The sequence below is a fragment of the Syzygium oleosum genome, unplaced genomic scaffold (assembly GCF_021117445.2).
Source record: "Syzygium oleosum isolate NSW1041296 unplaced genomic scaffold, Sole_v2.1 Sole_v2.28, whole genome shotgun sequence".
Classification (NCBI taxonomy): Eukaryota; Viridiplantae; Streptophyta; class Magnoliopsida; order Myrtales; family Myrtaceae; genus Syzygium; species Syzygium oleosum.
This window is the reverse complement of record NW_026607512.1, coordinates 1,283,341-1,297,186: the sequence shown is the minus strand read 5'-3', so window position 1 is coordinate 1,297,186 and position 13,846 is coordinate 1,283,341. Positions and strand designations below refer to the sequence as shown.

Here is a 13,846-nt window from a genome sequence, read left to right as displayed (position 1 = left end):
ACTCATCATTCGGATGTAACCCTTTAGGAGTAATTCATCTAATTGGTTAGATCAAATTGGTTAGATCTAAATAAGAATATCTCTTTTATATGATCTCCTATAGATATCTCCATATAGATACATTGACTTTACATTTGATACATCCACCCGATTCCGATCTATTTGAAAATTGCTATAATTTATTTACCCATATATTTACGCATACATAAGAGCTACGTGCGGAGGAAACCGCCATATTCAACTAAATAGATATCTATGTTATCTATATCTAAGTCTTGAAAAAAAAATAAGATAAGATTTGCACCTATCGAATCTAAAAAAGCTTATTTAGGACGAGAACATTTTAAGAAATTATCTAATATCTTGAGTTTATAATAGATCTTCTTATCTAATTTGAATTTGTAATATCTAATCTCTCTTAGAATTGGACGTGTAGCAAATCGTCCAATCTCTTTTGAATTTGAACTTGTTACAATCATCCAATTTAGTTTGAATTTCAATTAATAATTGTTAGTTTGCATTAGATTGATTTCATTAGGCAATATTTAGTTTGTCTTGTGATGGAGTATATTCCTTATGTAGTCCTCGTCCTTATCACGAGAGATTGAGACATGGTAATCATCGTGATTAGACTTAGAAGAACTTAGGTTTAGTTTTAGAACACTACAAAAAAACAAGGTTTTAGCGACGAATTTTGCGACGAAATTTTTGACAAAATTCGTCGCTAAACGAATTTGCGACGGAAAATAAATACATCACAAATTTGCGACGAATTTATTTTTCCGTCGCAAATTTGCGACGAATTTATTTTTCCGTCGCAAATTTGCGACGAAATTTCCGACGGATTTATTTTACGTTGCTAATTTGCGATGGATTTATTTTCCGTCGCAAATTGGGTCGCTATTTTTGCGACGGATTTATTTTCCGTTGCTAATTTGCGACGAATTTTTATTTCGTAGCAAATTCCGTCGCAAATTAGCGACGAAAAATTTCCGTCGCTAATTTGCGACGGATTTATTTTGCGTCGCAAATTAGCGACGAAAAATTTTCCGTCGCTAAATTCCGTGGCAAAATCCTTGTTTTTTTGTAGTGTATGTAAGGTTCGGATTTTACTTATGACGGTTATTATGAATTTTTGCAGCGATCACACTCTATTAACTTTTACTTAACACAAAGCATTTAAAATCTTCAAAAAATATTCATAAAAGTGATAGGTAATTTTTATTCTGCCATTAGTAGTTTGATTATTGACAACATCTGGTTCTATAAATCGCCAGGTGAATGCTCCGGTTCTGGAGGCATTGAGATTTGTTCTCCCGAGAAAATTAACAAATAAGGATTTTGTTAAAGATTGTCCCTAGGACATTTTATAAGATTATACTTTGAGACATGCCTTATTTACGACGACGTACTAAAAAGAGAATAGATTTTCAATATTCAATATTCGTCAATGTCCATTTAGAATAGTTCTTTCTATCTTTAGTTTCTATAAGTACACCATTTTTATCATATAATTTTTGTCACACCCAAAACTAATAAGAATTGAGGATGACACGACCGTTTTTCCACCTGAATGACACAGTCTTAAACAAAAAATATGTTATCAACATATATTTCCATCTATATATATGACAAAATGTAGGTTGGTTACAACATTAAAGTGTCCGTTTGTTTCGCGGAAAGCATTTTTCGAGAAAATACTTTCCTCATTTTCCAGCGTTTGGTTTTGTTAAGAAATTGAGTCAATGGAAAATGTTTTCCTACTAAGGCACCGTTCGTTTCACGGAAAACAACTTCCAAAAAATCGTTTTTCGATGTTCATTTCACGGAAAATAAACTAGTCATTGAAAACATTTTCCCTCAAGAGAGAAAACACCTTCCATAGTGAGGAAAATGTTTTCGGCTTTGTTTCCATATCTTATTTCCCCTCACTTCCTTTCACAAAACACATTTATTTTTATTTTTATTTTTTTATTTTTATTTTTTCTTTTCTTTTCTTTTCTTTTTTTTAAAAAAATCGAATTTTTAATTATTTTTAATATTTTTCTATTTCTTTTCTTCATCTTTCTCTTCTTCTTTTTTTTTTTTCTCTTCTTCCTTCCTCTACTGGTCGTGGCCGGCGACCAGTCGCAAGCGAGGCTCAACCTCACTCGCTGACCTTAGGTGAGGCCGAGCTCGAGCCTCAACTCGCCGGCCTTGGGCGAGGCCGAGAGTAGCCTCGCCTAGCCAGATTTGGCGAGGCGAGGTCGAACTCGAGCCTCACCTCGCCGACCTCAGGCGAGGTCCAAAGTAGCCTCGCCTCGCCGGATCTGGCTCGACCTGGCTCGAGGCCGGTGAGGCTGGCCTATGGCTGGTCGCCGTGGTCAGCAAAGGAAGGAGAAGAGAAAAAAAAAAGAAGAGAAAAAGAATAGAAAAGAAAAGAAATATGAAAAATTATTTAAAAAATTAAAAATTCGAATTTTTAAAAAATTTTATTAAAAGGAGTGCAAGGAAGAAAATATTTTGTCCATACCGAACGATTGAAAATATTTTCTTCCAGTTCATTTTCAAGTTTCAGCCGAATAGCGGAAATTATTGTCATTTTCTTGGAAAGTGGCTTCTTTGGAAATATTTTCTAGAATTGTCACATTTTCCGCGAAACGAATAGAACCTAAAGCTTAAATTCAGGAAAATAATTTCCCCTTTTTTTTTTGGGATCATAATTTCCCCTTTGAAAGAACCGGAAAACCTTTTCAAAAGTATGACTTTTATCTACGCTTGAACACGAAAACTCCAACGTTAGTTCTCGGGTGCCGACATTTTGGACCAGGTCTCAGCGGCAGGGCTCCAGACCTCAGTGTCTAGGGCCTACGCCCCCAGCGCTCATGCCAGGCTGAGCCCGAACCCCTGGTGCTCGTACCCGATGCTCCGGCACCCAAACTCGAGTCCATAAAGGCAGTGCTCAGGTCCTCGATGCTCGAGCTTTAGTCTCGACCCTTTGACCCTAATCCCACAAAGGTGGTGCGCATGTCCTTGGTGCTCCGGCTCGGTCCTTAAATAATGAAACGTTTGTTCTTATAAAAATATTTAATTAAAAAAATTGATTTTTTATTTTTTTCAAATTTTTTTTAAAAAACATTTTTTTATTATTTTAAAAAAATTTAATTATTTATTCTTTATTCTTTTTTTTCTTTCTTTTTCTTTTTTTTTCTTTTCTTCCTTTTTCTTCTACCTCAAGCCGGTTGCCGGTCACAGCAATGGCCGGCGAGCTCGTGGCGGCCTCTAGCGGCAAGCTCGAGGCTCGGCCGATCCAAGCGAGCCCAAGCTTCGCCGAGGTCGGTGAGCTCACGGCTCACCGAATCCAGGCGAGCCCAAGCTCCGCCGATCGAGTTCGGCCGAGGCTGGCGAGCTCGTGACATGCCAGATCCAGGTGAGCCTAGGCTTGGCCGAGGCCGGAGAGCTTGTGGCTCGCCAGATCCAAGCAAGGCCGGCAAACTCAAGCTCGCCTGTGGCCATCGCCGGGCGAGCCTCGAGCTCGTCGGTGGCCGTCGCCGGCCGGTCCTGGCAGAGGAAAAAGAAAAGGAAAGAAAAGAAAAAAGAAAATTAAAAAATAATAAAAATTTCAATATTTTGAAAAAAGAAAAGAAAAAATAAAAATAAAAATATCGATTTTTTTTAAAATAAAAGAAATATTAAAAAGTTCGATTTTTTTTGCCTCAAATAAAGTCATGAGATTAAAATCATTTTCCAATGATATCCAAACATTAGAAAACGATTTCTATCTTGTATCGCCAAACAAAGGAAAACTAAGCGTTTTCCTGAAAAATGATTTTTCGAAAAATATTTTCCTTTATCGTTAAGTTTTCCGAAAAACAAACACATAAGGCTCCGTTCGTTTGGCGGAAAATATTATCCTTTTGGAAAATATTTTCCCGGAAGTCATTTTCCTGGAAAATGTTTTCCCGGAACATAATTTTCCGGTGTTCGGCGACCAATATGAAAAAGTTTCGAAAAATATTTTTCGCCGGCGGCGGCGGCGGCGGGCGGCGGGCGACCGACGGCCAACGTCCGGCATCAACCGGCGGCGGCGGGGCGGCGGCGGGCGGCGGGCCGGCGACCGGCGGCGGCCGGCCGGCGAGGCGGCGTCGGCGGCGGCGGGCGGCGACAAGCGACCGGCGGCGGCCGGCGGCGGCCGGCCGGCGTCGGGCGGGCGGGCTGGGCAGCCAAGGCGGCTGGGCGGCGACAAGCTGACCGGCGGCGGCCGGCGACCTTAATGAAGAAGAAGAAGCTCCGGAAAATGATTTCCGCTTTTGAAGAAGCGGAAGTCATTTTCCATAGACTTAGACTATTTTGTGAGGAGGGAAGGAAAATATTTTTCCACGGAAAACGTTTTCCGCCCCCCGAACACCGGAAAACCCGAAAAATATTTTTCGGAAGAATATTTTCCGCCAAACGAACGGAGCCTAAGTTTCTATAATCCACTAAAAAGATTATGTACAACTTAGAACCCAGCGCGCCCAGCAAATTATCAACAACCATTTCTACGACTCCCTTAAGCCATCCCGAAATCCAACTTCCAAAAGTCCTCGTGATAGTGCTGTTGTATTATCGGCTGCTAGCTAAAGAACCTGAAAAACATGAAGGATGAATGGAGCAACAACCATAGCCCAGTGAATACTGCATTTATTATAAATAGATCGAGCAACCACTATATACATTTATAGGTCTAATTCCCTAAAAACTCTAAACTTTAGATTTAGTCCCAATTTTACCTTGAACTTTTTTTCATTTAAAAAAAAACCTCAAACTTTCACTTTAATCCCAAATCTACCCCGTTAATTTTTCGTCCAAGATCTCCGTTACTCATCCAATGTGGTATTTCCACGTCAGCTGTAAATCCACACCATTTGCTTTCGTGTATTTTTCTTCACTGTTCATCATCGTTATGTTCTTTTCCTTCTTCCTGGCTCCTTGCAACCTCCATTAATGGAGGTCGGGCATGGAGCTCACTTCTGGGTTACACGACCTCGGATTTGAGTCGTGCGACCTTAGATCTAAGTTCGCATGACCTCCGATTTGGGTCGTGCGACCTTAGATCTAAGTTCGCATGACCTCGAATGTGAGGTCGTACGCATCAATCGCGGGTGTCAACCTCCATTAATGGAGTTCGACCAAAGGGCACATAGTGGGGGAAACTATTTGTGCCTTCGCAGCGACGGTGGTTGTAGGGAAAGCTTGGGGTTGTTTTGCTGTTGTCTGGGCACGGAATGGGTCTACAAAGCTTCGGGGATGGCTGAGCGAGGTGGTGGCCTATAAAAATGGCTTCTTGAAGCTTAAATAGAAGGAATCGAAAACAGGGTCTTAGTCGAAATGGCCGAAGATGATTCCGACGACTGCCAACCGTCACGGAGGGGTTGTCGAAGGTCGTGGCAAGGCGTCGGAGGTCTGGGTGACGATGGATGAGCGCCGGGAAGCTGTGGCCGAGTGCATCCGTGCGAAGAGGACGATGAACAGTGACGAGGCTTTAATCTCAACTAACTTTGGACATTCCAATTCCCACAATTCATTAAGCTTCTTTGAGCTTCCTGGGATGATTAACCTCTCAAGGAGTTAGTCAGTATCAATGCTCTCAGTTTCAGTTGTTCGAGTCCACTGTATTCAAGTTCTTGAAGCTGAGATTGAGAAATTCGTAGCTTTAACAGGTTTTAAGTTGGAAATGATTGATCAAGAAACTGCTGAGTTGAAACTAACAAGTTTCAGCTCCGGTAAGGCAGGAGGAAGCTGCGTGGTAGATTGCGAGGAAGCTTCGATAAAATCGCCGACCCGCATTTGGCCTCCGTGCTTGAGCACCTCCGTTAATGGAGGTAATAAAGAAGATGAAGAAGTAAATGAGGATGATGAACAGTGAAGAAAACCCACGTAAGCAAATGGTGTGGATTTACAGCTGACGTGGAAATGCCACGTTGGACGAGTCACGGAGATTTTGGATGGAAGATTAACGAGGGTAGATTTGGAACTAAAGTGAGAGTTTGGGGTTTTTTTTAGACGAAAAAAAGTTTAGGGTAAAATTGAGACTATACCTAAAGTTTAGGGTTTTTTAAGAAATTAGGCCCACATTTATAGAACCAAACCTTAACTAATTTAGCCTGAATCCAAAATACAACAAACTTCAATATCAAAATTAGATATATATATATATATATATATATATATATATATATGTATGTATGTATGTATTACTTCAACATAACATATTCATAGTAGAATTGCTCATTTAAATCAATAATATCGAAACAAATATCAATGGTCCAATCCACTAATCAATCTCAAAACATATGTCAATGATCTATTCTAATGACCAATCTCGAGCTCAGATATCAACCATGATCATGCATAATGCACCGACACCAGGCGACCAAGCTCTCCATTGGCAAGGTCTCCACCTATATTATCGGTGGCTGGCTCATAAGGATATTCAAAACTAGTATGCATACCCACAAACCCCTTATTAGGCTTGCGGCGATATTGAGCATCAACATAAACTCACAACAACATCATCCACAATTCACAAAGCCAAACCAAAAATGTATATTATAAATCGGTTTCGCAAACAAAAACACATAATCCTTCCACAACCCATCTCAACTCATCCATCAAAATTCTTTTTGCAACTCATTTAATAAACACTTCTTAAACCATTTCAGATAACAATTAAAATGGTAAATGCTCGATTCGAAGTTATGCAACATTAATGCTTTAAACATCACTTTTCCTTTTCAAAATAATATCAAACATGTAATGCCTCTTTAACTCATTATGTAAAATTGCGGGATTATCAAGTAAATGACAAGATGTACCCGTCATCTGCTTCGACGTTTCATAACTCCCAAAACTTCACGCTTTGCGTATGCTTCAAATGTACACTGTCCCACAACCCTCTCCAATGAGTCGGACCTCTGTTTTTTTCTCCAAGACCTGAAACAATCTACTGTGGTTAATAGTGTAAAAGAACGAGATTTAACCTAATATAGGAGTACTTTATCCACTGCTGACAGAGATGTTTAGGAACTGAGCAATCCCTTGAGCCCGCACCGCAGCAACCCCCGCCGGCATCGGAGATCGTCACTGAGGTCCGACAAGATGACCTGCTCGTAGAACGGCCATTCGACCGTGACGGGGACGGTCTTCGTGAGCGCGCAAGAGGAGGAGAGGCTGCTCAGGACACCAGGTTGAGGAGGTTGCGAAGACCGTGGAGTTGGAGCCGCTGAGACAGGCAATTGGGTTCAGGCCGTACTCTGACGTTGCACTTTGGAGAAACGATGCTAGAAACAAAGTGTCCGTTTGTTTCGCGGAAAGCATTTTCCGAGAAAACACTTTCCTCATTTTCCAGCATTTGGTTTTGTTAAGAAATTGAGTCAATGGAAAATGTTTTCCTACTAAGGCACCGTTCGTTTCACGGAAAACAACTTTCAATAAATCGTTTTCTGGATTTTCCGACGTTCGTTTCACGGAAAATAAACTAGTCATTGAAAACATTTTCCTTCGAGATAGAAAGCACCTTCCATAGTGAGGAAAATGTTTTTGGCTTTGTTTCCATATCTTATTTCACCTCACTTCCTTTCACAAAACACATTTATTTTTATTTTTATTTTTATTTTTTCTTTTCTTTTCTTTTTTTTAAAAAATCGAATTTTTAATTATTTTAAATATTTTTCTATTTCTTTTCTTCTTCTTTCTCTTCTTCTTTTTTTTTTTTTCTCTTCTTCCTTCCTCTAGTGGTCGTGGCTGGCGACCAGTCACAAGCGAGGCTCAACCTCACTCGCTGACCTTAGGTGAGGCCGAGTTCGAGGCCGACGAGCTCGAGCCTCAACTCGTCGGCCTTGGGCGAGGCCAAGAGTAGCCTCGCCTAGCCAAATTTGGCGAGGCGAGGTCGAGCTCGAGCCTCACCTCGCCGGCCTCAGGCAAGGTCCAAAGTAGCCTCGTCTCGCCGGATCTAGCTCGACCTGGCTCAAGGCCGGTAAGGCTGGCCTGTGGTCGGTCGCCGTGGTCAGCAAAGGAAGGAAGAAGAGAAAAAAAAAAAAAAGAAGAGAAAAAGAATAGAAAAGAAAAGAAATATGAAAAATTATTTAAAAAATTAAAAATTCGAATTTTTTAAAAATTTTATTAAAAGGAGTGCAAGGAAGAAAATATTTTGTCCATACCAAACGATTGAAAATATTTTCCAGTTCATTTTCAAGTTTCAACCGAATAGCGGAAATTATTGTCATTTTCTTGGAAAATGGCTTCTTTGGAAATATTTTCCAGAATCGTCACATTTTCCGCGAAACGAATAAAGCCTAAAGCTTAAATTCAGAAAAATGATTTCCCTTTTTTTTTTTTTGGATCATAATTTCCCCTTTGAAAGAACCGGAAAACCTTTTCAGAAGTATGACTTCTATCTACGTTTGAACACAAAAACTCCAACGTTAGTTCTCAGGTGCCGACATTCTGGACCAGGTCTCAGCGGCCGGGCTCAAGACCTCAGTGTCCAAGGCCTACGGCCCCAGCGCTCATGCCAGGCTAAGCCCGAACCCCTGGTGCCCGTACCCGATGCTCCGGCACCCAAACTCGAGTCCATAAAGGCAGTGCTTAGGTCCTCGATGCTCGAGCTTAGTCCCGACCCTTTGACCCCAATCCCACAAAGGTCGTGCGCATGTCCTTGGTGCTCCGGCTCGGTCCATAAATAATGAAACGTTTGTTCTTATAAAAATATTTAATTAAAAAAATTGATTTTTTATTTTTTTCAATTTTTTTTTTAAAAAACATTTTTTTATTATTTAAAAAAATCGAATTATTTATTATTTATTCTTTTTTTTTCTTTCTTTTTCTTTTCTTCCTTTTTCTTCTACCTCAAGCCGGTTGCCGGCCACAGCAATGGCCGGCGAGCTCGCAGCGGCCTCTAGCGGCAAGCTCGAGGCTCGGCCGATCCAAGCAAGCCCAAGCTTCGCCGAGGTCGGTGAGCTCATGGCTCGCCGAATCCAGGCGAGCCCAAGCTCCGTCGATCGAGTTCGGCCAAGGCTGGCGAGCTCGTGACATGCCAGATCCAGGCGAGCCTGGGCTTGGCCGAGGCCGGAGAGCTTGCGGCTCGCCAGATCCAGGCAAGGCCGGCAAGATCAAGCTTGCCTGTGGCCATCGCCGGGCAAGCCTCGAGCTCGTCGGTGGCCATCGCCGGCCGGTCCTGGCAGAGGAAAAAGAAAAGGAAAGAAAAGAAAAAAGAAAATTAAAAAATAATAAAAATTTTCAATATTTTGAAAAAAGAAAAGAAAAAATAAAAATGAGAAATAAAAATAAAAAATATTGATTTTTTTAAAAATAAAAGAAATATTAAAAAGTTTGATTTTTTTTTGCCTGAAATAAAGTCATGAGATTAAAATCATTTTCCAATGATATCCAAACATTAGAAAACGATTTCCATCTTGTATCACCAAACAAAGGAAAACGAAGCGTTTTCCTGGAAAATGATTTTTCGAAAAATATTTTCCTTTATCATTAAGTTTTCCGGGAAACAAACACCCTAAGTTTCTATAATCCACCAAAAAGATTATGTACAACTTAGAACCCAGCGCGCCTAGCAAATTATCAACAACCATTTCTACGACTCCCTTAAGCCATCCCGAAATCCAACTTCCAAAAGTCCTCGTGATAGTGCTGTTGTATTATCGGCTGCTAGCTAAGGAACCTGAAAAACATGAAAGATGAATGGAGCAACAACCACAGCTCAGCGAATAATACATTTATTATAAATAGATCGAGCAACCACTTTACACATTTATAGGCCTAATTCCCTAAAAAACTTTAAACTTTAGATTTAGTCCCAATTTTACCCTGAACTTTTTTTCATCTAAAAAAAGACGCCAAACTTTCACTTTAGTCCCAAATCTACCCCCGTTAATTTTCCGTCCAAGATCTCCGTTACTCATCCAATGTGGTATTTCCACGTAAGCTGTAAATCCACACCATTTGCTTTCGTGTATTTTTCTTCACTGTTCATCATCGTTATGTTCTTTTCCTTCTTCTTGGCTCCTTGCATCCTCCATTAATGGAGGTCGGGCATGGAGCTCACTTCTGGGTTACACGACCTCGGATTTGAGTCGTGCGACCTTAGATCTAAGTTCGCATGACCTCCGATTTGGGTCGTGCGACCTTAGATCTAAGTTCGCATGACCTCGAATGTGAGGTCGTACGCATCAATCGCGGGTGTCAACCTCCATTAATGGAGTTCGACCAAAGGGCACATAGTGGGGGAAACTATTTGTGCCTTCGCAGCGACGGTGGCTGTAGGGAAAGCTTGGGGTTGTTTTGCTGTTGTCTGGGCACGGAATGGGTCTACAAAGCTTCGGGGATGGCTGAGCGAGGTGGTGGCCTATAAAAATGGCTTCTTGAAGCTTAAATAGAAGGAATCGAAAACAGGGTCTTAGTCGAAATGGCCGAAGATGATTCCGACGACTGCCAGCCGTCACGGAGGGGTTGTCAAAGGTCGTGGCAAGGCGTCGGAGTTCTGGGTGACGATGGATGAGCGCCGGGAAGCTGTGGCCGAGTGCATCCGTGCGAAGAGGACGATGAACAGTGACGAGGCTTTAATCTCAACTAACTTTGGACATTCCAATTCCCACAATTCATTAAGCTTTTTTGAGCTTCCTGGGATGATTAACCTCTCAAGGAGTTCTCTTTTAGTCAGTATCAATGCTCTCAGTTTCAGTTGTTCGAGTCCACTGTATTCAAGTTCTTGAAGCTGAGATTGAGAAATTCGTAGCTTTAACAGGTTTTAAGTTGGAAATGATTGACCAAGAAACTGCTGAGTTGAAACTAACAAGTTTCAGCTCTGGTAAGGCAGGAGGAAGCTGCGTGGTAGATTGCGAGGAAGCTTCGATAAAATCGCCGACCCGCATTTGGCCTCCATGCTTGAGCACCTCCGTTAATGGAGGTAATAAAGAAGATGAAGAAGTAAAGGAGGATGATGAACAGTGAAGAAAACCCACGTAAGCAAATGGTGCGGATTTACAGCTGACGTGGAAATGCCACGTTGGACGGGTCATGGAGATTTTGGATAGAAGATTAACGAGGGTAGATTTGGAACTAAAGTGAGAGTTTGGGGTTTTTTTTAGACGAAAAAAAGTTTAGGGTAAAATTGAGACTAAACTTAAAGTTTAGGGTTTTTTAAGGAATTAGGCCCACATTTATAAAACCAAACCTTAACTAATTTAGCCCAAATCCAAAATACAACAAACTTCAATATCAAAATTAGATATATATATATATATATATATGTATGTATGTATATATGTATGTATGTATGTATTACTTCAACATAACATATTCATAGTAGAATTGCTCATTTAAATCAATAATATCGAAACAAATATCAATGGTCCAATCCACTAATCAATCTCAAAACATATGTAATGATCTATTCTAATGACCAATCTCGAGCTCAGATATCAACCATGATCATGCATAATGCACCGACACAAGGTGACCAAGCTCTCCATTGGCAAGGTCTCCACTTATATTGTCGGTGGCTGTCTCATAAGGATATCTAAAACTAGTATGCATACCTACAAACCCCTTATTAGGCTTGCGGCGATATTGAGCACCAACATAAATTCACAACAGCATCATCTACAATTCACAAAGCCAAACCAAAAATGTATATTATAAATCGGTTTCGCAAACAAAAACACATAATCCTTCCACAACCCATCTCATCTCATCCATCAAAATTCTTTTTACAACTCATTTAATAAACACTTCTTAAACCATTTCAGATAACAATTAGAATAGTAAATGCTTGATTCGAAGTTATGCAACATTAATGCTTTAAACATCACTTTTCCTTTTCAAAATAATATCAAACATGTAATGCCTCTTTAACTCATTATATGTATATTTCTATCATTTCCAGATATGAGTTTTATAAAACCAAAGAAAAGAAGTACTACTCACTCGGGAATGCCCAAAGACCAAACAGCGCGAAGTTGTATGAGCTGACGATCTTGTAATCCTAATAATTAAACGAGAATTAACGTTAAAACCAAGTAAAACACTACGACAACTATGAAACGGCTAAATTACGCTTCAACACTAACAAAACGACTTCTACGCGACAACAAATCGCTCACTCAAAACGATTACTCAAACCTAAATGCAACGCGAAACTCACATGCGAAACTCAAAAATTTCGCTCCGACGAATCCATTGCTCCAAATTGACTCCCGTTAAAACCCACAGCTCTATAATGCCATATTCCACCATTTCCATGAAATCTCATAACTCAATAACTCAAAAATTAAATTTCGAGGCTCGAGTTTGAGTCCTAATTTCGAAAACTTCATCCATTGGATGAATAGAAGACGAAAAGACTTACTGGTCTTTGCGATACGTAATAATCCAGCTAGGCGATGTGTCTGTGCCATGTACACATAAAACCCCTTTCCTTTCTTTCCGTTCCTCTCTTTCCCTTTCTTTTTTCTTCTTTTCTCTTTCTTTTCCCCGTTCTCGCGTGCGTCTCGGCCTTATATTGTGGAGATAATATTGGCTGCCCCTTGTGATTCCACCGTGGAGAAATAACAACCCTGAGGTGGCGACACGTGTGCCAGGGGACCCACCGTTGTCAGGAGGCCTCCACGGTGGAATCACTCTCACGGCAACGAGCTAAGAGCAGCTGAGCTGAAAATTTTTGAAAAAAATCAGGCGCCCTCTCTCTCTCTTTCGCGCTCCCCATCCACATCTGCTCTGCACTCCGTCTCGCTCACGCCGCGCCGACGCCGACGCCACCTCCGACGAGCGAGGCCCTAGCCTCCGCCTCCGCCCTAGCCTCCGACGCCGATGACGCCTCCGACGAGCAAGGTCCGCCGCTGCCCACGAGCGACGTTCGTCACCTCCCACGAGCCGTCGCCTCCCACGAGCAAGGTCCGCTGCCTCCGACGAGCGAGGTCCGTCTCCTCACGCCGACGCTGACGCCGCCTCCGACGAGCGACGCCCTTGCCTCTGACGCCGCCTCCGCCCTAGCCTCCGACGCCGACGCCGACGCCTCCGACGGGCTGGGATTTTTCCACGGTGGAATCACAAGAGGCAACCCATATTTTCTCGACATCTCACAGTTCCGTTTTCTTGAGGGAGCCGACCAGAGTCCCACAAACTGAAATCCGAAGTCCGAGTGTTCTTTTGCTTCCCTTCGCATCGCTTGATAAGCCATCGCCTGATCTGAGAGCTGATCCATAAGGCATGACATTCTTCGCTTTTGTTGTTTTTCCCCCCTTTCTCTCGATCTCTCTTGCTCTTTCTTTGCTTGGGTCTCTTTTGACTTCCTGTTTTGGTCCCTGAAATTGGGTGATGAATTGTTAGATTCTTGAAATCGATTGCGGTGGGATGTTATTTGCTGCTTATGATTCGTGACTGGGACGAGGTCTGCAGTTGATAAAGTTCGCTTTTTGTTGATAAATTCGAGGAGTGGGTTTTGTTCTGTGTGAACGTTGACCGAGTGCATGCTTGTGGTGCTGATTGGAATGGTATTTCGAGGGAATGGTAAAAAAAAAAATCTAAACTTGACTCTAATTTTGTTATCTGGAGGAGGGATTTCTTCTTCCTTGTGTTTTTCTTTTGGTTCTTGGCTTTTCTCGATCACTATTTTAAGGAGGGCACAGTTCGGCTGTGCTTCAATTGCCCCAGAGGATGCTCTATTTGATCTCTCTTTCAAAAGAGAGGAAGGAAGCAATGTGGGTGTGGAGTGGCTGTCAATTTTTTTATGGTGTTGTAGCTTTAGAGCTCTGTTGTCCTGTGCATGGTTGTAGTGATGGCCACAGAAGTGATTGAGTGATCTTTTACTGTG

The 13,846-nt window shown here is 41.6% G+C and overlaps 1 long non-coding RNA gene across 1 annotated transcript; it reads right to left on the bottom strand.

Moving 5' to 3' along the window:
• Positions 1-12,530: 12,530 nt before the first annotated feature.
• On the bottom strand, positions 12,531-13,455 carry LOC130135137 (uncharacterized). The gene is made up of 2 exons (XR_008814626.1): positions 13,035-13,455; positions 12,531-12,998 (listed from the first exon to the last, which is right to left on the bottom strand). It is a non-coding gene; the product is annotated as an uncharacterized LOC130135137 (long non-coding RNA).
• Between the last annotated feature and the right edge of the window lie 391 nt (positions 13,456-13,846).